The sequence below is a fragment of the Pholcus phalangioides genome, unplaced genomic scaffold, assembly GCF_987345545.1.
Source record: "Pholcus phalangioides strain wild (caught in Gottingen) unplaced genomic scaffold, Ppha-v1.0 ptg000032l_1, whole genome shotgun sequence".
NCBI lineage: Eukaryota > Metazoa > Arthropoda > Arachnida > Araneae > Pholcidae > Pholcus > Pholcus phalangioides.
In genome coordinates, this window is record NW_028301622.1 from 10,736,144 (window position 1) to 10,761,744 (window position 25,601).

General features: G+C 35.1%; 1 long non-coding RNA gene across 1 annotated transcript in view; it reads right to left on the reverse strand.

The window, feature by feature from the left end:
• Nucleotides 1-456: 456 nt before the first annotated feature.
• Nucleotides 457-25,601, reverse strand: part of LOC149066947 (uncharacterized) — a 76,619-nt gene continuing 51,474 nt past the window's right edge. Inside the window, exons 2-7 of the long non-coding RNA XR_016195420.1 lie at nucleotides 20,842-20,877; nucleotides 15,267-15,299; nucleotides 8,361-8,395; nucleotides 8,213-8,245; nucleotides 3,155-3,187; nucleotides 457-489 (exon numbers count right to left, since the gene is read on the reverse strand). This is a non-coding gene — a long non-coding RNA (uncharacterized LOC149066947). The remainder of the gene's footprint in view (nucleotides 490-3,154; nucleotides 3,188-8,212; nucleotides 8,246-8,360; nucleotides 8,396-15,266; nucleotides 15,300-20,841; nucleotides 20,878-25,601) is intronic.

Genomic DNA, 25,601 nt, shown 5'->3' on the forward strand with positions numbered 1-25,601 from the left:
GAGCATCTAAAAGAAAATGACAAATTTATAAATTAAATAATTTTTGTGATCTCTATCATTTACATTTTATACACACGTGGAATTGGTCGTGGAAATGACAGGCTTTTCACTGACAAAAATAAATTAACCGAGCTGCAGGCTTCAAAAAGTTCAGAACCTTTGGTCAAAAGTACAATGGTTCGATATTTCGCATTGGCAATACAATTTTCTTTCTGAATTGACCTTCGTTCAATACAAAGAGAGGTCCTGTACAGAAACTGATTATGATAAATAACAAAGTAAACTTTTTAAATTTTTTCAGAGGCAGGTGTTTTCCCTTTTGACTCGTTTGTTTGTCGATAATGAATTTTTAGTGGTCAATTGTGTGATTGCATAGATAAAATGGACACACAAATGGATTTTTAAGGATATTTTTGGGACATTCTCCAAGTTAATATGAAATCATATGAAACTTACTATCATGAGCGTAGGTTCCAGAAACTTTATCATCTGTTATAGAAAAGAAAAAAACAAGTTTTGTTCTCCAGAAAAAGCTAGATATGAAAAATCATATTTATAATATTCAGATGAAACTGTTTTATATGTCATGAAAGCATTTTAGGTATTAAAAGGATATCTAAAAAATTCTAGTTGTTTGTGCCAGAAGAAATCTAGGGCGATGTGTCTGAGAGGGGATTGATTTATTGTGTAAATTCATTTAGATTGTCCCGTATTTTACAGAATAATTTCTTTTTAATTTAAAAAATAATAATTTTATACTATGCTGCTCCTGGGAAGATCAATCGCTCCAATCTAGATCTGCACCTTCCTCCATTCATTTGGGCAAAAAATCAATCTTACCATACCAGAGAAATTAATTTGTATTTATAAACTTGATAATGCTCAGAGAGAGAGAGAGAGTGAGTGTGTGTGAACTCATCTTTCAGCTGCCATGGAACATAAACAGTTTAAAAAAAAAACATATTCTCCTCCAAGTAAGGCATATCTAAGCTGCCAGGCATCCTGCAAAGGGCCGTCATTTCAACTTTTTCCAGGGGGGGGGGGGCAAAGAACATCTACTCAATGTATGCATATATATATTTGTATATATATACCATTTGTAGTGTATTTTGAAAAGCCGGGGAATGACGGGCCTGATCCTGCATATGAAAAATTTTTTGCACTTCAATTGAATGTCTCAGTGCTATAATGTTTCCCAGGATGTTTGTCTTTCTCATTTCCGTTTAATCCTCAAAGTGATTCCATCATCCACAGATGAGTGTAGTAGCCTGAATCATCCTCCGATGATTTGAAATGTTTGTTTATGATGGAATTCTTAAAACGACATATAGATGGAACACACATGTACAGTGTGTTTCAAAAAAAATCATAACTATTCAGCTTTTAACCCATTTTGATCGAATAATGTATAAGTAGAAAGAGGGAAATTTCGAGTTTCATGCAGTTGTCGACAGGTAGCACTAACGCTCTTCCTTTGACCGCCACTTCAATGTTTGTCAATATGGCGACTCCACAACAGAAATCATTTTATGTTCTAAGCTGCGTGAACTGTGAGTCCGTAACAACTGTTCATCATGCTTGTTGTTGACGATACCCTGGTGTTGAACTTCCTACCATTCAGAGCATCAGGCGATGGTATAAACAATTCCGAGACGCAGGCTGTCTGTGTAAATTGAAATTCCCTGGCCATCCCCGCATCAGATGGAAATGTGGAGCACATTCGACAGAGTTTTGCACGTAGTCCACAGAAATCCACTCGCAGCAGATGCAAACATGCTCGCAAAAGTTTGGGATGAATTTGACTACCGTATAGACATATGCAATTCATCCTAAAATAGACATGGTTGGTAAAAAACGGTTTGTTGGTAAAAATTTGGTTTGTAAAAAATTTCATGATTAGCCATGTAATATAAAATTAATCTTATGTATCTATGTTCAATATTTTTCATAATATAAGCATTTCAAATCGGGCAATTCTTTTTGAAACACCCTGTATATTATATTTTTAAAAATTATTTTGTATTCTCTGAGAGGTTTACTTGTACTGTATGGGCTGGGTGCACATAATGGTTTAGTGCAGCGCTTCACAAATCACAAAAAAATCTAGGTGCAGTAAGAAACGAGTCAGAAAAAAAATTTCTATGAAAAACAGGTTCAAAATAATATTTATTTAAACTTTTCCAGGACATAGTGGCCCCCTTCCATGTTGATAGATATGCTGATACAAATTCCAAAAAGTTTGTGTTGTCTTGACTTCAATTTAATAACTACATATAGAAAATTTTAAGCACCAATATCAAGTTTTTAGTTGCCATGATGACCTGGCAAATGGGATTTGTCCACACCCGGTGTAAAGTATCTTCTTCCAATTATTAGTGTGTTGGTGATTATGAGATAGAACTCAAATTTTGTGATCATATTAACAGTGCTGTCTTAAGAGCATCATGGGCCACCGGGCCAAGTGATTTTTCTGAGGCCCTACCTGACAAATTCTCGAAAAATTTAACCACTTCTAATTTTTCTGAGGCCTTTCTTCTATTGAGGTGCAGGTGGGTACATGCATTAAGAAAGCATTGCGTATGTCACTTCTTTTTTTCATATTATATTCAAATTTGCAATATCTGAGTTTTAGTGCTATCTTTCACAAATAAAAACTCAATGGGGGATTCCTTCTGTCCCACAGTGAGAGAAATATTTCTCTGATTATTCCCACAGTCGAAGGAATAAAAGAATATTCTTTGCTGATGAAACTTTTACAAAAACAATGATTTCCCCACCAAAAGCTATGCAAGGATTTTCTGTGTTTGAAGAGACTGAAAATTCCGTTTCCCTTCAATACGACGTTCCTTAAGTTTCATAATTTTTTTGATGGGCAGTTATAGCTATAGACAGCTCAGGACAGGTTAAATTTAATCATAGGCATTTTGTATGTATGTTAGTTAGTAGATGCTATCATGTGTCTTTTAATTTAACTGCTCAAAGAAATAAACATGTCCTTTATTTCTTTATTCTTGGAATCCAGCAACTTTATCGTCCTCAAAATCAAGTATATAAATTGACAACAAAGTCACAAACTGACATGTATCAATGAAACTGGATAATTTTATAAATTTTAAGGAAGTAAGGGAACAACAATACCATGATCACTACTTACAGCCTTTTGTGGTTCATCTTTACAATTCATAGCCTGAAAATAACACTTATATCATTATGAAAACATAAATACACATTACAAATAAGTTACAATGACACCTCAGCTCACAAATGTTTAGGCTAACAGATTTCTATCGCAGTTTTTCAGCCTCAACTAATAAACATTTGTGTTGGCATTGCACAGGATAACATAACACAACCACGTTGTGACCTGAATTTTTGTCCTAATCATCATTATCAGAATTAATGTCACTCAAGCCTGATTAATTCATATCCACCTCAAAATTACTTTCCAGATGTATCTAAATTAGATCTTTTAGAGAGCGTTTGAGCCATTTCATGTAAAATTAATATAAAAAAAAAGGCCACAACAAGCAAATTGCCCACCGAGGTGGCTGAAAAAAAGATGTCGATAAAATACTGTATATTGATGTCAATTATAACTAAAATGCAGTAACCCAAATATAGGAGCATATATCATGAAAAAAACTAATAATTAATAATATACAGTATAATACACTGGCCATAAAAATTTTATGGTTGCCTTATCCAAGTATGGATAGCTTCTCAATTCCCCTTATTATAAGCATTGCATTTCTTTTTAAATGTGTCAATTGTGTTAAAATTTGCGAGTCTCTGAGATAAGCTATTTCGTTTGATGACACTGAAGAAAGATCCATCTGATTCACACTTGAGAAAATTGAAAGAAGTGGTAAAAACGAGTGTCTCTCTTCCTGAGCATGCAAAAAAGAGCGTAATTCCATCAAACACCATTTCGTCACGCATCTATAGCCTACCCAAAGTACATAAACCAACACTATCTCTAACATTGGTACAGCTTCATAGAAGCTAGCTAAATTCCTCGTCCCGAGTAAGCTATTGAACGTTGTGCCTTTTTTCCCCTCATTTTATCGGAGATACGTGGAGGATACTTTTGTGCTTTGGGATGGCTCTAAAGATGGCTGAACAATTGTAACTTGTTTTGAATGACATAGACATTAGTTATTAATACACCATCAATCACCTGCTTCAACAAGGAGACTCCAGTATTTTTCCAGGGAGACTCCAGGGAGTTTTCCTGTAATAGGGTTCTATTACAGGAAAACTCCCTGCAACACAACAACCAGGTACTATCCCTTACTTAATAATAAGCCAGTGCAGTTCTACATCACTCAAGCAACCTGCGGATTACTCTCAAATCACTTCAGTGAATTGTGGCATAATTATGTATCACATGAGTAATGCGTGCCACAATTCTAGAGCACTTAAGCAGCCCAGAAACATTTCTCGAGCACTTAAAGGGTCCGTGAAACATCTAGAGATCACTAGAGTGGCTCTGAAGGGGACTTATCAATAGGTAGAATGTTAGTTCAGGCGCCCAATAACTATTGAAAAGTTTTTTTCCTGTTTTTGGCGCACAGAATAAGATGCCATTAAGAATATTTCGTATCTTCATAAAGGGTGGTTGATGACATAAGCATCATCCAAACAACCCTCCCCCCATCGATGCTGACGTAATACTTGAATTACCCCATATTACTTTTTTGGAGTCTTCCAAAGCACAGAGTGTGTCAACTCTTTTCAACAACGCACAGAAAATTTTGAAGAAGTGTGTTTTTTAAGAATGACACTCCTTTGAGAACAATTCCAAAAGCACAGTACAAAATGTGTAAATTAGAAGATCCAATGTGAGTAAGGCAAGGTGAACCAGATAGTTTTACTAAGTTGTCATCCTTTTTTAAAGGGATTTGTTTACATTTTACTGTTCAAAGCCAGTGTAATCGCTTCTGACAAATGAAGCACTTTCATTTCTAGCTCATTTCTGAGCATTGTAAATATTGTTTATGCTTCTTCATGCCTTAAAAATACAGAAGACAACTGAATGCTATTGGGTAGCATCAGAATCAGCAAACCTAAAACAGGCCTATGCATCCAGCTGCTTTGTAATGCAAACTGTTGTTTCACCTATTTGCACCATAATTTTGAATGATGAATGTTTACTATCCAGGACCATGAAGTAAGAAATACAAAATTATTTTTTCCATCCAAACAGAATTTTTTAATGACTACTATACTTGTTGAACCTTCAAACTAAGCAAATGAAAAATTAATAAACTAAATGGTCCATATACACACCCCTTCCCCCCAAATAACCTTAAAAATTATCAGTTCTGCTTTAGCAAAATCATTAATTGCAATCTCCAACATTTGCAATATTTGGCAATATATCAATGATTCCCTGCTCAATTAAAATCAATTACACAAATTTTGTTGATAGGATTTGGTAAAAAAGTAGGACAAAACCAAGAAAGTAGGGAAAAAGTAGGAGATTTTACCAAAAAGTAAGAAAAGTAGGATGGGTGGGAGCCCTGGTGATGTCATTAACTCCAAGTATTCCTCTTTTATAATTATCACAATTTGTCCTCCTTTATCTGCTCCAGAAATTGCGATATTATTGTCATTTTGTAGTTGTTTGATGCTTTGACATTCATCCGGTGAGTAGCTTACTGAGACCTTCTTGTTGTTTTTTCGCTCATTATCCACCAAAATGTTGGATATGAGATGTCTCAGGGTGTCTTTTTGTTCAGGTAGAATCTTACTGCATAAAACTGACTTCTCTATAGGACAATGAAACTTTGACCATATCCTCCGACACATCTGCGTTCCTCTAATGTAAACATCTTCAAAACAACTAAAACTCTCTTCATACCTCAAGCCCCATGAGCCAACAAGGACATGTGTAGCTCTTCTCTGCACCCCTTCAACCAAGTTCATGTCCCTCTGTAGGTATGGTGTCAAAACCCTTACGACATACTCCAGTCCAGGATGAACTAAGCCTCCGTAAAGCAGAAGAATGACTTTAGGAGAATGCAGAGAGACCTTTTTAAGAATGAAAAATGATGAAACTTATGATTAAAGTAAGGAAAAATTTTAAAAAATAGAAAAGAGAGACTTAAATAAGGTGTCTAAAGTACAAGGGGTAATAAGTGCAATGATAAGCACATGTGTTTTATACCCCCTTTTTTGTGCATTAAATCTTTGAAAATGATGTCTCTGAATTGTTTTCAGTGCATGTTCTTTTAGTGCAATTTCAATCAGCAACTCCTGAATTTCACCATTTCCATTGATTACCATCTTTTGATCTCAAGTTGAACAGTTTAGATATTGTAGGAACCTATCTTTTTTTCTCTGCATACACAAGACACCAAAACGGGTAATACATGCATGTAAATATAGAAACTGGTTTCTCTTTGGGATGCAAAACTAAATCCTGATATGATTTTCTAACTTAATGTTGTTTCATATTTTTTATTGCATTTAAAAATAAAGTGTTTCTCGTTAAATGTTGGTGAGAGATTTTTGTTATAAGTTTTGTTAGAAACATTAAAAATTTAATGTTTGCAATCTTAAATATTTTCTAGAGTCAGATTCTTACTGATTGTGGCTATGTATTAAGCATCTAAAATGAGATATATCACTTTCATCATGACACTCTAGCCCATTCATGACAGTGTCATAAAAGTATGATTTTCTGGACTGAAGAAATGTTTCAAACAATTTATTGTTGGCTTATTCATTGACTTATGACGACTCATTCAACATTTTTCCTGCCACAAACTTTCATTTCTGTTGACCAATCAATGCTATCTGAAACAGTTTACAAAAATGTTGTCACAGCTATTTTGCCCCTGGCATGTTTTATCCCCAGAAATTTTGGCCCTGAAAATTCGCCTGCCTTGACTATGTGAATGACAAATTGGGTGAGTGATCATACGAGTGACCAAGTGAATGGCCAAATTAGTGGGTGAGCGACTGTGTGAGTGAACGAGTGGCCATGTGAACAACCATATGAATGAACAAGTGAATGGGTATGTTACCAAGTGAATTGACCACAGTAGTAGTGACCAAGTGGTTGGTTCACTACTAAAACCCCTTGGTTCATGCAATCACTAACTTGATTGCATAAACCAAGTGTGTGACTGAATGAGTGATCAAGTGAACTGGAAATTTTGCCCCGATATTTAAGCTTCAACATATTTTCTCCTTGTATAAATATAATGGATAGACTGCAAAAATGTGAATAATTTTAATACAGTGAAATCACGATATAACGATATTTTATTGATTATACACAATAAAACAAAAACATGGCAACTCATTTGGTCACTGATATGGGCACTCACACAATCAATCACTCACTCACTCACTTTGTCACTCATATGGTCAGGGCAGGTGAAATGTTATGGGTCGAAATATCTGGGGGGGGGGGCATGTCTGAGTGAAATTTACAGATCCCATCTAAAACATGTACTTTTATTATGTTTTGTTTCCTGCTGGGTGTAGTTTTTATCAGCATTAATGGTTTCACTGAAATAGAAGTATGAATGATAAACAGCACCAGCTTGTATACCACCGAAAATGCAATATTTGTCAGTATTCTGATAAGTGATTGGTTTCAGCATACATTTTGAAGGAATGCCTTGTTGGAATCTAGCCATTGTGCACATCACTTTAATCAAATATGTTTTCTCTGTCACTCATCACTATTCTAGGGGGGGGGGGAAAGTAGTATATCTGTTCTGGGAGAATTGAGAAATGCAAACTTACAATGTTGTTACAATGCAAACTTGATGTTGAATTCAGTGAATTGATTGGGGAAACTGCTTATCAAGCTTCTTGACATTACCAAATGTTGGAAAGTGACAGGCAGCTGTTGAATAGGAATAGACTAAGTTCAATTTTTTTGCATGTCCATTAGTCTGGCGAATTTCCTCCTTTCAATGTTCACAATTCATCATAGTCAATAGGAATGTGATTGATACATGTTTAAAATGGTTCTAGATACCAACCCACTCTTTGCAATTTCATCTTATACCATTATTTTAAGAAACAAATTAATTGTATAAAGAGAGGGAGGCTTCTATATACAATTCCGTGCTTATTATGAAAGGATATTTAACTTCACTAACTCTGGAAAAATCTGAGTTTTTTAATAAAAAGGAAACATACACCATTCCAAAATTTCTTGTACAACAGCTTAATACTTCAGTAAACTTACCGCTTCTCTATTTCTATCCATCACCAGCTGAAACTGAGAAAAATATATCAACTCACAATCATTACATTAATCATTAGCAAACACAAAACTTTCAGTATTGAAACATAATTTTTTTGCCAACAGTAATATAGAACAATATGTTACTCACCACTTCAATAAGTTGTTCTATACCAGCTTCTATATCTGTAATAGATATGAAATTAGTGTTCATTCGCATAAACATTATGCAAACTAAAGTCTAGGATATAATGCTACTGAAGTTTCAAGTTTGAAGTTTTCAAATGCGAGTATTGGTCTTTGAAAATAAATTTTTCTCCCTCTCTCCCCCCCCCCAATCATATTGTATACCGTACATGCATGGGTGGATCTACAACTCGCTGTTGAGGGGGATTTTACAAATTGCAAAAAATTAGTCACTATGTATAGGGTGACCATACACCAAGCATTTTTTCGGAGGCAGTTCCAGTTTTTGTTTTTTTCTCCACCCAGACTTTTTTCATGAATTTATTATTTAATAAAAAACATTGATACAGGTAACATTGATTGGAGTCAATTTTATCATATAGAAGTTTTGAAAATTCTATGAATTATTGCATTTTGCTTGATGGGGATGATCTGATCCCCCCCCCCCCTCTCTCCATAGATCTGTGCCTGTGCATATTCATGTATAAGCACCATGGTTTGATTGTATTTTATTCAAATATTTCTGAGCTGCACTACCTTCCTGCCAATAATTTGATGAGTATAGGGTTTAATAAATATCAAATTAATAGAGATGTGTTATTTTCTCAGCAACTTAGCATTACAGTACAGGAAAGACACTTAATGGATATTATGGTCCCTTGGGTTAATATTGAAATGTAATATGTGTATCTGTGTTCTGTATTTCTCTTTACATGTTAACTATATTTCAAAATTTCAATTAATACTGAGATGAAATTTGAAAAGTTTGTTGCCAGGAATCAAACCCTAATAATCAGCATCAATATCCAGAAAGTCTCTCTCTTTGATGTTATTTTCTTAGCAACTTAACACATTACTCTGCATATCTCTCTCTACTGTTTCCGCTTTAAGACCTATCAGAGGCTACTATGTTTCTACTCTGCACATCATACTATGATTTAGTTATAATAAGAAATACAGTTGTTTGGTTAGTGTGCTTGCACGGATTGCAAGAGTATCAGGCTTCAATTCTTTGTGGAAACAACTAAGTTCACCTTAGAACTAATATCCAGAGATTCTATTTCTTTGATGTGCAGTGATGAAAAATAATGACAATTTCATAGAAAGCAGAAATAAATTCCCATTTCTCAATGAATAAAAAAATCCACAAAGTATTCTTCCTTTCCAAGTTACAAACATGTTTATTCGTACCATTCGACATTTGTTCACTTTTGTACTTTTCTTCAGAACTGTGCTTTTAGATACAACTTCGGTAATATGAGATGAGTAAAGACAGATGAGTGAACTCAGACCACTGAGAACCCAGATTATCCGAAATGCAATAGGAAGTAAAGAAAGCAATAGTTTCAAATTGCAAAACCCGCCATTGCAAAAATTTCTGACATATGGGGGTAATGGGTCATTTCCATGACATTTGTCATACAAAAAGAACTTCTCCCAACTTGATAAAATAGTTTTCATATGTCACACTTTCTCTCTGCATACTTTATACCAATAACTTTCAGAGTGGCAACATCGCATCGTTGAGTGAAAATTCATGATTTTTTTTTGTCTCTCATGTTACGCCTATTTTAATGTATTTGGATCTATTTTTTTTTCTTTTACTCATTTTATTTATTTCATTTCTCTTCACTCTACATCTGAATTGTAAGAATTCTAAATTTATTGGCATATCATGGCTGAGGGATCATCAAACATGAGCAGTAAGAGAAAAACTCTCTTTCCGACATCGTTGGGCTAAGAACAATGTAAGAAAGCAAGTGAGAACAGCGAGAACATATTCGGATCTGACCAATTCAAGGGGTGACTTGATATTAAAGTCACTCTTCAATATCTGGTTGGGGACAAGACAAAGTCCCTTTCAAACAAAATGCTAACTAGATTAGATCATTTTACTGCTTAATTACAAAATGTGGAAGAGTGCTATTTCGAATTGGAATCGTGAGTTGATCACCTGGAAAAAACCCCCTGTGTTGCTGATGGAGAATGTGCTTGCGTCTATCAAACCCTCATTTCTGATCTCAAGGAGTTCAAAAGCAAAGCCGAAAACTATCGCTGAGCTGTCCAGTAAACTAAATAATCTCGAAAACCGATCCAGAAGAATTTCATTCTAAACAACTTGAGCAGATCGGCTTCTGAAACACCCGAAGATGTACGATCTGTGCAAAGACAAACTGGGACTGACAGGTATCAAAATCAAGAGTGTGCACCGCTTGGGTAAAAAAAGGCTGTCTGCTACTGCCCAATAATTTGTAAACTGCTCGACTATAATGACTCTATGGCAGTACTACTACACCGCACACCAACTCCGGTCATACATCGCCATACGGCAATTTCCAACCAGTGGAGTTGGGTGGGAAATGCCATGGCAGTACTGGCAAAACGGAAAGAAACTGAAAGGCACCAATATTCATATCAAACAGGATTACTTCTGGAAAGTTTGACAGGCACGAGCCAAACTCATTGATTTTGTAAGGGACCACTCTTAAGGAGAAAGCGTTAGTTTTTCACTATGATTCCACAAACTGTTCTTAGAAGTTTTCTGTTTTATGTATAGTGAAACTGATGGCACAAGTGCTAACACCTCTGATGCAATAGCGAAAGCCCAAGTAAAATTATTTTTTGGAATGTCACTGGAATTTGTTCTATCGACAATCATAGTTGGGATACCCTTTTAAATTATGATTTTTTTTTTTTGTGTGTAAAACATGGTCACCTACTCTCCCTGCAAGACTTATAAGTACTCTTTCTGACTTCAACTTTTGTTTTCCGCAGCAACCAGAAATCACCTAGCATCAGTCGATTTAAAAATGACTGGCTGCTGTGTATTAAAACATTTATACCATTTAAAACCCTTTACCGGGATGTTTATTTTGTCGTGATCGAATGCAATTTACATGATTTTTATTTGAATTTTATTTTTATGTATATTAATCCATCCGAGTGGAATACTATTTTGACCAATGGTCTTAATCATTTAACAAGCTCAAATTGCAAATTCATCTTGCTCTCTGTGATTTCAGCACTAGTATAGGCAATTCTGATAATTCTACAGATCAGGATATCTTGTCCTCCATTCAGAAATCTAGGAATTCCTATAATACCACGTCCAATTCTAGGGGCCACATGCTTAGAGATCGATGCCGTATAAATGATTTGATTGTTCTAAATGGTCGAGGTACCAGAGATTTCGATGGCTCTCTGGTTGGAGGCAATGGTTTCTCTGTTGTTGATTATGACTTCTTTTCCCCGGACTATTTCAATTTGATAAGTCGCTTTGAAGATTTTTGGAAAAGGAGTAGGCTTGGTCTATATGCCTTGTGAAAGATCTGTTGTAGTAGAAATCTCAATCCCCAAATATTTATAATGATTGATCAATTCTACCTCCTCACCAAGAAAAGACTACCTGAAAGTGTTAAGGAACCTAAATCCTCTCCTAAAAACCACAATCTTGGATTTAGACAGGTTTACCTGAAAGTAGGATTCATGAACAAAAGTCTTGAGTTTTTGTTTATCAACCTCTGCAGTCCACTCTTGGATTTCTGCCATCAGAACAATATCATTATTAAAAGCTAGGACATTCACTGTGTTGTTGAAAAGCGAGACACCACTTTTCTACACACCGCTACGTGATTTTCTTGTAGACCTTTCTTCAGAAAGAAATGTAAAAAATCTGTGGGACATTGCCTGTCACAGAGGGGGGCAGTAGTGGTTGAAACGGCTGCAACTTAGTGCAAAATTACATACGACCTGCAAAATAGCTGATATGTAGGTCTTGTTATTGACCTTTCTTCAGAAAGGTCTACAAGAAAATCATTGATGATGGTATTAAAAAGAAGAGGACTGAGTTCGCATCCCTGTTTTTCCCCTTTTAGAACACCGAACTTCTCTGATAGGCCAGCGTGAGTGAGAACTGTGCCATGTGTGGTTTGAAGTATACAAACCCACTATTGCGTTAAACAATTTGTAACTCAAACCAAGATGAAAAAGGTCAGTAAAGAGTAAATTTCTGTTCATTGAGTCAAATGCGGCCCTCAAATCCACAAAGAAAGCAAAAAGTTTTTGATGTCTTCGTGAGGGACTTTTGAATCAGGGTGTCCAAAATAAGAATATTGTCTAAAATTCAGCTTCTAATTTGACAAAGAGCTGTTTTTTCAAGCAATGATACAACACAGAAACATTTGATTTAGAAATTGTATGCAGAAGTAAGATTGGGCAGTAATTCTGGGGGTTGGAGAAAATGAGGCATGTTTTCCATTAATGAAGAATATCATGACCATCAAAAAATTTGTTAAAGAGGTTTACTGAAAACGGTCTTATCTCATCTACTCTGAGAAACTTGATTGGGATTTCATCAAAACCTGGGGCTTTGCCAGACTTGGTAGCACTTAGTGTTTTGATGATATCATCTGAACTAATGGGGGGCATCCAGAACATTGCTCCAATTTGTGCAAAGGTGAAAAGGTTTGAAAGGGGCGAAGTTGATAGTTTCTGAGAAAACAGTAGAGAAATATCCGGACCAGTCAATATTATCACAGTTTTCATGTCCTTTCTTTCGTTCGTAGATTTTCAGAAAGTTCCAAAATTTAGAGCTATTATACAAATCGGGGTCCTCAATCAATGATTTGAAATACATTAGTTTTTCTATATTGACATAGCAAGTTTCTTAATTTCACAAATCTTACACAATCTTCCCCAGACATAAATCTATGAAATTGATATAGATCCCGATTTCGAGACCCTATAGCTTTCCTACAGTCTCCATTAAACTAAGAATGAGAAACACGAGGTCTAGATCCCATCATACCCACAGATCTGGCCGCGGAAGAGATTGCAATATGGAGCGAATTCCAATCCAAGTGGGAAACATTGATTTGGGAAAGGTGTATATCTACGCTGGAACTAAAAGTTTCACGCCTCTCGGGAATCTAAAACCTTTTGTGCTCGAAGATAGTTTTAAACATAGTGGGTGCACTGAATGAATGAACGCCAGGGTCTCTGCCACCGGACTTATCCCGTTGCCGAGATCTCTTCCAGCCCAGCTTCGTGGCAGAGTCTGGAACAAAGTGAGTGTGTAGCTAGTGTTGTGTATGAAATTTCAGTGCTGCCATCTATACTTCAAATTGTGAGTGAAGTGTAATGATTGAATATTGGTAACGTTGTAGGCCTGTTGCTCTCTGTGGTGAGACTTTTTAACAGGGAGATCGGCTCGCATTCGCGCCTTGAAGTTGGGAACCACAGAAAACCAACTTCAGCCGACCAATAGTGGGTGCACTAAAGATTTGTATTTTAATGGGAAAATGATTGGAATCGCAAAGATTCAAAGATTCTTTTTAATACCATCATCAATGATTTTCTTGTAGACCTTTCTGAAGAAAGGTCAATAACAAGACCTACATATCAGCTATTTTGCAGGTCGTATGTAATTTTGCACTAAGTTGCAGCCGTTTCAACCACTACTGCCCCCCTCTGTGACAGGCAATGTCCCACAGATTTTTTACATTTCTTTCTGAAGAAAGGTCTACAAGAAAATCACGTAGCGGTGTGTAGAAAAGTGGTGTCTCGCTTTTCAACAACACAGTGAATGTCCTAGCTTTTAATAATGATATTGTTCTGATGGCAGAAATCCAAGAGTGGACTGCAGAGGTTGATAAACAAAAACTCAAGACTTTTGTTCATGAATCCTACTTTCAGGTAAACCTGTCTAAATCCAAGATTGTGGTTTTTAGGAGAGGATTTAGGTTCCTTGACACTTTCAGGTAGTCTTTTCTTGGTGAGGAGGTAGAATTGATCAATCATTATAAATATTTGGGGATTGAGATTTCTACTACAACAGATCTTTCACAAGGCATATAGACCAAGCCTACTCCTTTTCTAAGCTGTGCATCAATAACCTCTTGTACATTCCCCATTGAGACATTTGTCAAATTTTAGAGACAAAATTTTAGAGTTTTTACTATTCTCCCCCATCTTCCTCTCTTTGGTTAAGAAATTTAGGGTGCTGGATCTAATGCATTCAATCTTTTTCATTAAAAGAAGTTAGAATATCCAGATGCCCACCGCTTTCCATGTAATCTACATAGAGTTTGGAAGGCTTCCAGTTTCTTTTGATGTGTTTAAACATACTCTCAAGTGGTTATATGGAGCAACAAATTCACACAATCTTATTATCCGTTACTTAAAATAAGTATAAATTGGTGTGTCCATACCAAACAAGGCTGGGGCAACCGGTTTTGTAACTTTTCGTCAGAATTTATTCCCAGCGAATTGCGTAACTTGGAAGCAAATAGAACACTTTCTTCTGGAGATTGCTTTTGGAAACTCTAATTGATATTCATGTGACTAATTTCACAAATAAAATTTCCGTTAGCAACTCCAATCCTCTCTGCAGATATCTTGATTCCTCCTTTTACGCTGAGCCATATCTTGATAATTTTAATAACAAGACCTACATATCAGCCATTTTGCAGGCCGTATGTAATTTTGTACTGAGTTGCAGCCGTTTCAACCACTACTGCCCCCCTCTGTGACAGGCAATGTCCCACAGATTTTTTACATTTCTTTTGCACCCGCCCTATGTTGACCTGCTTACGTGATCACTGTTTTGATACTTCTCACTCTTCCTTTTCTGATTTAATTAGTTTCTTGAATACCCAGCCAGGTCAGGTTTGCAATATTATCAATTCTGTAAAAATACACATTGGAAATTATGTAAATTACGCTTGTTTTGTTCTTTTAATTGTATATATTTGATGATTTGATGCTTCACAGGCTTCGGTCTAAAGCAGGAATATAAAATAGTATTATTATATCAATAACTCTCAACATTTTCATTTATGTTCACAAAAATGTTGAGCGAAATTGCTCTTACCATCTATGGAATGCATTTGACCATTCCTATTTTCTAGAAGTAGAAAAGAAAATTATTAGTTTTTAATAGAGGCAGGGAACTATAAAATTCAAAGACTGGGGAATAAGGAGAAAAAATTTACATCTCAAGACGAAAAATTATGTGAAAGCAGAGTTGGGTTTTCAACATTTTCTTATTACAGCGAGTAAGTACCTTCTCCTTTTCTTTCTTTCAAACTAAGCACAACTCCAGTCTATTGCCATGGGAAATTTACTACCGAGTGAATTTTGCCGGGAGTGTGTGTAGAGAACATTTAAGTGTCTGATTTTTCAGTGCTGTCATCTATATTTCAGGAGTGAAGAGTAATGGTTGAATATTTGTACCATTATAGGCCTCTTGCTCACAGTGACGAGACTTTTTAATGAGGAGATCGACTTGCATTTTGTGGCTTGAAGTTGAGAACCACAACCAACTTCTGTCGACTGTCATTGTAGCAATGATGTGGGTTTGAACCCTGGTCCTTGCTATGCGAGTTCATCACTGTGACCACTCGATCACCACAGCGGCTTATAGCTGGTGAACTTCCCCACAATATTTTTAATTCTCACTCTCCTCCTGATATTTTAAGCCCTCCCAATATTTTCAATGGCTTTACTTCATCAAAAGAGCTTCATAAACAGCACACTAGCGTTAGTAATTGCTCATAATCTAAAATTTCTCTTATACATTCACATGCTACTCATCATTTTGTGGTTTTAATTTTTAAAAATGTATAAAAATATTTTAAAATCTGTTGATTCTTTCTGAATCCCCTATAAAAATATTTACTTTATCTATCGATTATCATACACATGTAAAATTTGATAAAGTTACAATATATGATACATGCATGGTAAATAGCCATTTAGCTGAGTTTTACCACATTTTTACTTACTATTGCGAAAAATAAAAATGCATTTCTTATAGAAATGAACTACCATTCGGGTCAGATAATACAATTGAACGACCATTGTTAGTTGACCCAAAATTGCAAAAAGCAACCACAGCTATATGGCGTTTCAGAACTATACGAAGTTCCTTCATCAGTAACAGAAATTTAAAAAAATGGTAGAGCCAATCACAAACGAGAACGTGATAGTGATGCTGGTAAAATACTCCTTATAGCAGGAGTTACTCACTGTTCTAGACAAAAGAGTCGAATTCAAAGCATCACTATCACGTTCTTGTTTGTGATTGGCTCCGTAATTTTTTCTGACCTTCTCCTCTGCTCTTGTTGCCGGTTCATTTTGAATTTGACTTTTTTGTCTACAACAGCGAGTAACTCCCACTATAAGGAGTATTTTACTATGTTTTTCTTTATTTCTGTTACTGATGAAGGAACTTCATATAGTTCCGAAACGCGTATAGCCGTGGTTCCTTTTTGCAATTTTGGGTCAACTAACATCAGTCATTTTCAAGTGTATTTGCATTTCTTATATTCAAACCTTTTAATTCTCAGGGGTTGCGACCCCCACTTTGAGAACCACTGTGCTATGCAATTGGGACTGCGCCTATGTCAGTTAATAAAAATTTCCAGATAATCAAACATTCACCAATTTAAAAATTTCAAATAACATCTATATGGTTGGCAATTTAAAATAATTTTGTCAATTCTGTAACTTCATCACTGCACTTTCAGTAGTGTCAGTTCTGACGAGTTGCAATGCTTTCCCTGATCCAAGAATAGGAGGGTGCTCTGAGCAACTGTTTCAGAAAACACTCAAAAACCTCTTTGTTGCTAAATTGCAAATTCGAACATTTTATTTTGCTTTAATCATCACTAGTTTCATTGTCATTATTATCTGTTCCATTTTTGTCAGCAGGAGAATTTTATTTTGTCTGCCATAATTTAAAGGACAAAATTATCCCCCAAAAATATATGTCGGTTTGCAGAAAATTATACATTTTTTGGGTTTCAATACAATAGAAAACTTTTCAAACCATTTTGCAATCGAAATTGTGATCAAAATTCTTTGTTTCCTAATGAGCCCTCATGGTACATAATCTTTATAATTCTAATTGCCACTAAATGTATGTGTTTATGTTTTCAGTAGAAATCTACAACTTTTGAGCAATTTTCACGAAATTTTGTATTTATACCAAGTACGACATCACTTAAACAACAGTGTTAAAGCCCAAATATATTTATGGATATGATGCCGCTAGATGGAAGATCCACCTACTACAGATGAAGAATTTTTGTTTCAAGTCTCTCCTTGCAGAAACTGACACTTTAATGGGCCTCTGTCAGGTTTATTTGGTTTAAACCATGGTTGGCATTTAGTGGCATTAAACCATGGTTTAAACCTTGGTTTTAACCAAGTGGTTTTTTTTCAAAAATCAAATAAAAGTTGCCTAAATATCATTTTTTTTCCTTGAAAAATATCATATTGGTTCATTATTAACCAAAATGTTTCATTTTTATCACATTTTATATCCTTGGGGTACATTCTGATGGTATATCTTTAAATGACATAAGATTTTATAAGTGGTTTTTTTTCAAAAAGTCTCATAAAAGTGGCCAGAATACATATATATATATTTTTTTTTTTCATATGAAGTATCTTAGTCATTTAAAGTTATACATAAAAGCCAAAATTTCTCATTCTTACAACATTTTCTAACCTTTGGCTACATTCTGATGCTCTATCTTTAGCAAATTCATGAATAAGGATTGCATCACACATCTAAATGCAGTGGTGTATTATCTCACAGGGTTTCTTTTTCTATTCACAAAGAAGCAGCTACAGTAGTGACACCATCATGCTAGGGCCAGGTGGTCCTATAATCCAATAAAGACACCAGCTGTCCTTAAAGGACAAAGACTAGTGTACTAGTTGTTACATTACCTCACATACTTTTTCATTTTATTTCCCATAAGAAGTAGCACATCTCCTACTGTATATCACCCAGTCTTAATATTCAACAGTTGTTTTTTTTTATACTTTCGCACACACACTGTTGAGCCCAGTTAATCAAGGTTCTACTGTATAGTAGTAACAGATTTATGAAAAAAAACCAGCTATATACAGGGTGATTATAATTTAAGTTTTGATTCCAAAACTATACAATATGTACTGATCAGAATGACTTGAAAATTTGCATGGATACTCCTGAAGCAATGGAAGTTTCTTTCGCAAAAGAAAAAAGTGCAAAATGTGCAAGTAGATGAGGCTGTACTTGGCCAGCAGTATAATCTATTTTGTGCAACCACATCATTTTGGCACTTCCACAGCATCAGTGTGTGGATAGAACTTCTATCAAGATGCACATTGCAAAACCAGCAAAGAAGCTGCTGAAGACCCATTTTGACAGGATGCACCTTAACCCTTGCAACTTCTGGCTGTGGGGGTACCTCAAAATGTTAAAAACAGTGGTCAGATTAAGTGGTTTAATAAAGCTGAATTGCAAACACATGCCATATGACCATGGCATACTCCGATTCTGTTGTTGAACAAGAATTTTTGTGCTTTCAACCTCATAGCCAGAACACGTGGTGGACAACATATTTAACATTTCTTAAGTTATAGTTATTTGTTCAATTACTTCGTTTTTTTGTGATGTTTCCATGAATTAAGAAATCGTGAAATGCTATAATTAAGGTATCATTATGCCATGACTGGCTATCGTTTCCATTCTGCGAGCAAATTTCCCACATGTTGGATGATGTCATTAATTTCACATTTTTAAGTATTTTTTCCCCTTTATCAAATAAAATTGAATTTACTCAGGAATATTAATATCAATTTTCAAGTCATTCTGACAATCATTCTTTTTTTACATTGTTTTGAAATCAGAACCTTAGTTATAATCACCCTGTATATCATAAGCAGATGTGCCAACTTTTGGAATCCAGAAATCCGGAGGTTCTCCCGAAGGGCGGTACCCCCCCCCCCCCCCCCGGACACATAGACTCAACCAAACAAAATACACAAACATTTATTTTTCGAATTAATAATTTTTTTTTTATCAATTAAAAAAAGTTCCATTTCCTTCTCCCCCCCCCCCCCGAGCAGATCTATAATTCCACGTCAGTCTTTCTTAGCAGAATAAAGAAATCAAATCCACATAGCATCTCTACATTTTTCTCAGACACCTCGTTGGGCATTTTGCCTGTTGTGGCATTGTATTTGTATATACTGTTCATAAAACATAAGTGTCCTTTCGTGGATGCTATCAGTGATTGATAATCTTGGGTATATGAACTCTTAAAAGCTTTGTATTTAGCTTTACATTGCTTAAAGTTTTATATTTTCTTTCTAAAGACATATTTAATCGGAGGAAACAACTTAAAAACTTAAAAATACAAAGCTGCTGACGAAAAAACCTGTGTTTACCGCACGGCTGTTAATGGGATACAACGATTATACAGGAATTTCGGCAACCAAGGTCATGCCCCTGATAGATTGCCGATAAACACTACGTAAACAAAGCCAGGTCTTTGCCAGTTGCTTTAATGCGGTCACCAAGACTTTTTTTTTACGGCTGCTTGATGAAAATGACCACGGCTGTCCTCTATGGGTGTTTTCCCTAACGACGACGGCAGTCATTGACGTCACGACAACGTGAAAGCTAATTTTCTGCCAAAATCCGGAGACATTTTAACAAAACCGGAGAGCAGGAGGAAGGATGAAAAATCCGGAGTCTCCCGCCTAAATCTGGAGAGTTGGCATCTGGAGAGTTATTCTTATTGAATGGACAGTCTTACCTGATAATCAAATCTCATTCTTGGTTAAAATATTTTTTTCATCTCAGCTATAATCTCATAATACTTATGAATTGTACTGAATTCAGGAACCAGGCATTTTTTACAAAGAATTGAGTAGCTCTGAAATCATGCAAAGTTATGCAGTAAAGTTGAGGTATGATTGTAATGCCCTATGAAATACAGGTTATTCGGTCACGCTATCAATCTTTTTGGAAGGACTGTCACAGTGAATTGTTCCTAAGAAAACAGCATTACAAGCCTACAAGTTTTGCTCAAAGTGCATCTAATTGGGAAAAAATTTTTTAGAACTAGAACAGCATAAATGCAATGGGGGGGGGGGGGATATAAGTCGGGGTGTTACTAGATTATGCTTTGCAATACAAGCAAGATAAACATAAAAAATAAACCAAACAATTATTTTTGTGTAATATATAAGATTGTAATCTAAAAATTTTTGAACAAAAGCAATTTTCTTGATGCCAGTTAACAGAAGTGACATAATTTCTCCATTTCTGTTCCATGTGGCTTTCTTTAGATGCATGAGGTAAAGGGCACCATGTCACAAAAGGGAAGTTTTACAGGCAAGCCGTTTAAAGATTTTTAAGTATGTCTTTCTGTGGAGCTCTTGTTTTACAAAATGAATATCTGTGTTATTTATTAAAATAGGATTTGGTGTCCTGTACCTGTGTGTAGTGTAAAGTACAGCCAATTAATAATGTTATCCCAATATTGACGAAAATGGCCATAGTGTCCTTTACTTCCAACATATAGATATGTAAAGAGCCAAAATGTTCAATATAAATCTGATGAGTCAGTAAAGGAAATTCATATAAATACATATATTCATACCTATGTCTCTCTTACTGTAGCAGTCCCTTCTGTAAACTATAAGAAAGTTATGAAGAGAGTTAAATATGTGCCTCTCAAAATACCTCAATCAAACTCATTCATGTAATCACTTTCATTTGTTTCAAACGATGAAATATGTAGTAAAGGTCTGTTATAATGAGCTTATAATCACAGAAAAAAAAATTTCCTCATTACAGACATGACCTTGTTGTAAGAGAACTTCAATTTTTCACTCAGTCAAGTATAGAACTTTCTATCCTTTACCTACATTTTAGGTAAGCTCATTTCGTTCTGACATCAGTGAATGAGGAGGATTCTCTAATCGTGAAATTGATTCTTAGTTCACAGCAGTTGATTCCCCCCAAACCTTTTTACACAGCACTTCATAACCTACCCTTGGTTTAATTCTTGTAGATTCACGGAAAGAAAAAAAAAAGCATTTTTTTAGGTTTTTTACATTATAGCACAAGCCTCATAATTTTCAACTTGCTATAAATTAATATTTTTTGTATCTTAAACAAAAGTTCTGATTAAATGTAATAGTGAGCTACTCATTATATCAGACTTTTACTGTATTACCTGCTGCATATTCTGTCTGTAAAAGAATTGTTGGAATCAAATGAGACTCGGCACACGTGACTACCATGTCTACACATATCTGCCTCTAGAACAGGCATCTTCAATCCATTGATCAATGCTTGTGTCTAACTTGGTGCTCGCGAAAACTTAATCAACATTCAAATTAAACACCTTTAATAAATTGCATTCCAGGATTGAAATCATCCTGATTCCATGTATTCGTATATCAAGTTTGCCATAAGTGTGCTCTTCTGTTGGTGCTTGTGACCAGGAACAGGTTGAAGACCTCTGCTCTAGAAGATGGGACTTTTTACAAAATCACACACAAGCGGAATTTTTCTTTCATTGCTCTCCCACAGTTCTCTAGAATCTAGACCAAAGTTTGTGTTTGTCATTTTACTTGTCATGTAATATAAATGTGCTATCAACTTTTTTTTCTGGTTGGCTTTTGTTTTTTTTTAAATTCCAAAATCAATATTTCTTAATTAGTTGTAAAAAATCAGTTCCAAACAATGTCACAAAGGTGGGCTGGAAGAGATCTCGGGAACGAGAAGTCCAGCAGCAGAGTTTTGGGGTTCATTCATTCTCATTTATTTATTCAGTTGTAAAATACTATCTGTAGGCCTATACATCAGGCCTAAACAACAGTTTATTGCAGAGAACATCTCAATAACACTGAAGCTTTAGTACTTAATTAGGTTATCTTTAATACGGATTCAAATAGATATGATCTGAAGTTGATGTATAGTGCTTTTATGCAGTGCCCATACGGATCCACCAGGGTATGGTCCTGAGGCCTTAAATGAAGAGGGGGACCTTGGGATAATGAGATCTCGATTTTAAATGTAAACCTTTTTGCTTACAAGCTATTGGCAAGAAATTTTGATTATATATTTGATGAATCAGTGATAAATATAATAACCTTATCCTAACCTAACCACCTGTTAGTAAAAAGGAAAAGGAGCGGGGAAAAAAATAGAAGAAAAAAAAACAAATGAAAGGAAAATAGTATAATAGATGAGTAGATAAAGTAGGTATAAAGTAGATTTCTTTTCATCCTCACCTTACCTGTTCTCTTTCGTTCGTATGTAATGGGATACATCTTATGTGGAAAAAAATCACTGATAGTAGTATAGGAATAAACAGAGGTAAAAAGAACAACTGTTTCATAGGGTTACAAAAACTTTGCGATGAGAGAGCAAAGAAAACTAAGAATTTGACTGAATTTATTCCACTGGCATTTGGACACAATATTCTGTCCTTGATTGTGAAGTGGTTAAGCATGTGAATTGGTAAGCAATCATTGATAGTCAGGTAGGGGTCTGTATTTTGAAAGGGGCAGCTTCATGGAATTGAGCAGGCCATAGCCAGAAATTTCGTTCAGGGAGGGGACCAAAGTGATAGAATAGATTTGGCCATCTCCCCCCCCCCGAAACGGTCTTGGAATTTAGAGTAGTAGGGTGGTTATATACAGTAGAACTTCTATATATATATATATATAGCTTAAAACTCTTTATCTTGTAAAACTTCATAGCTCTCAAAGAAAACAATTTTCTGGCATATATTGTACTAAATCAATACATTTTTGTCTCTGTCTCAGGGTATTCTACTGAGAACCTTTTCATCTTGAAAACCAAACCCCAATAAGTAGGACAAAAAATCTTAGACTATGGGCTTGAATAAATGAATACCAGGACTCTCTCACTAGACTTATCTCATTGTAGAGATCTCTTCCACCCCAGCTTTGTGGCAGAATCTGGAACAAAGTGTGTGTACCTCACAGTCTCTGTGCATATCTAGTGTTGTGACTGGTTTTCCAGTGCTGCCATCTATATTTCAAATTGTGAGTGAAGTAGAATGATTGAATATATGTACCATAAGAGGCCTGTTGCTCTCTGTGGAAAGATTTTTTTATGAGATCAGGTCACGTTCACATCTCAATGTTTGGAACTACAGAAAATCAATTTTCTCTGGCAACTACTGCGGCACCGACAGGGGTCCATCACTATTACCACCGCAGCAGCAATATGATCATACAGAAAAAACCATGAAAAACACTGGTACAGAATTACAAACTGAAAGTATAAGCGAGTGGAAAATGATAAAACAAAATTTACAAAAAAGACCCACATAATTTTAATGTTTCGCTCAAAATATAACAAATTCTGAAAAATACACATTTGGTTTTATGATAAAAAAACTAAACTGTTCAAAATAGGACAGGGTGACACTTTGAATGTAAAGAAATATAATTGTTGCAACATAATTAGGGCATTTTATGATAATTTGGTCCAGGGAATATTGCTGTTAGAGAATTTGTCGAAATTAGTTTCAGTGGTTTATCACTTTTATTCAGCAACTTCTCCATCAATGTTAACGTAATCCATGGGATTGAGATTTTGAGTTTTGGCTAGCTCTGCATATCTTCAGTTTGATTTCTTGAGCAGATTCCTTTGTGATTCATATTTTAATCATCAATTCATAATGCAAGGATCCATGTTTCCTTATTTTTGTTTCTTTAATTATTTTTAAAAATTACAGAAAAAAAAAAACAACAGAAATAGACAAAAAAAGAACAGACAAATAGAAAAAAAAAACACTTAAAAATCAATGTTAAACCTCTCTGGGAGGATACCCTCTGTAATGAATTCATGATATGTAAGTTTACCAACAGATGCACTCATCAAAAATATCCATTGAATTTCACAACTTCTAGATCAAGGCATTATTTGAGGATCACGTAAAACTGATTTTTACGAGCAACAGCCAGAGAATATTGGTGTTTTGCAAGCAATTTTTTTTTAATGCCCGCTCCCATATTATGTTCATGCAATTCATGTTCTAATACAATTTGTTAAGATACAGTGGTACCCCAACTTATGGGACTGCTAACTTTTCAAAAGTAAGTGTCATCATGAGAACCTCGAATTAAATTTTTCCCATAAAAAGTACAGTAGGGCCCAGCTTATCCCAGCAATTGTGGATGGGGTTCACCTTGGATCATCCACACTTTACAGAATTTTGACACTAAAGTAAATAAAGCCATAAATGATGGGCATAAAAGTTTTTATTGCTGCACAATTTAATAAATAAAGGAAATGATGGAAACTCTCATAATAATTCATTCACATAAAAATGACTAGTAAAAACGACATTCAATCAATAACACAACACAATGCAAATTAAATTGTAAATAATGCCCACAACAATACAATAATCATATAATAAAATAATATAATACCACCACATAACACATAAACAAGGTTGGGGTTTTGGACAGGACACGTGGGATAAACTGTCTAAAACTGTCCAGAAGTGTCTGAAACTGTCCAAAACCTCCAAGTTTCAAAATGTTATGAGGAAACCTTTGGATTTTTTTTTTTTCATGATACTAACATGTTTAAAAAAAATACTAGCAAAAAATAAAACTAAATTAAAAATATTTCAAAAAAGTGTCATTTGGTTTTTTTCTAAGTTAATTGTTTCACCAAATTTATGATTTTAGGCTGGAAATCTGACAGTAAATTAATATCTATATATATAAAATTGATTTTCTGTCTGTCAGTGTGTGTATGTTCTCTATACAAATCTACAATTTTAGATCGATCGTCGCCAAATTTTGCATATATACCAAATGAGACCAGACTAAAATGATAGGCTACTTTGAAATTTCGTCAGAGCAGGGCAAGTGCTCTAAATGGGTGAAAAACTTTCAGGCAACAATGGTTTTTAGGCCTCAACAATCACTTTCCGAACGTTTACTTTGGTTACTGTGATTCCCCATCAATGCGTTACAGACGTGTATATGCCTTTACAACGGTTTGTCACTTCTTTAACCCTATTAGTATATGTATAATAGTTTATTCCTTTATAATGGTTTGTGTTAACTTGATGAGTTAATTATAGATAGTTAATCTTAACGAGATGAGTTAATTGATGGTAGTTAGGGAAAATCGAAATAGTTTATGGATATTATATAATAGTAGTAGTGATCCATGGGAAAACGAGCAGAAAAGAAAGAAAAGTAAGAAGTTACAGTGAAGGTAAAAGAAACCTACGATAGTATAAGAATGTAGGTCAGGAGGCAAAATTTTGGGTAATAGTGAATCGCATGAGATGGGAAAGTTTAATCCCAGGAGACAGACTGTTGAATTTATGGGAAAAGCTATATTTTGGAATGC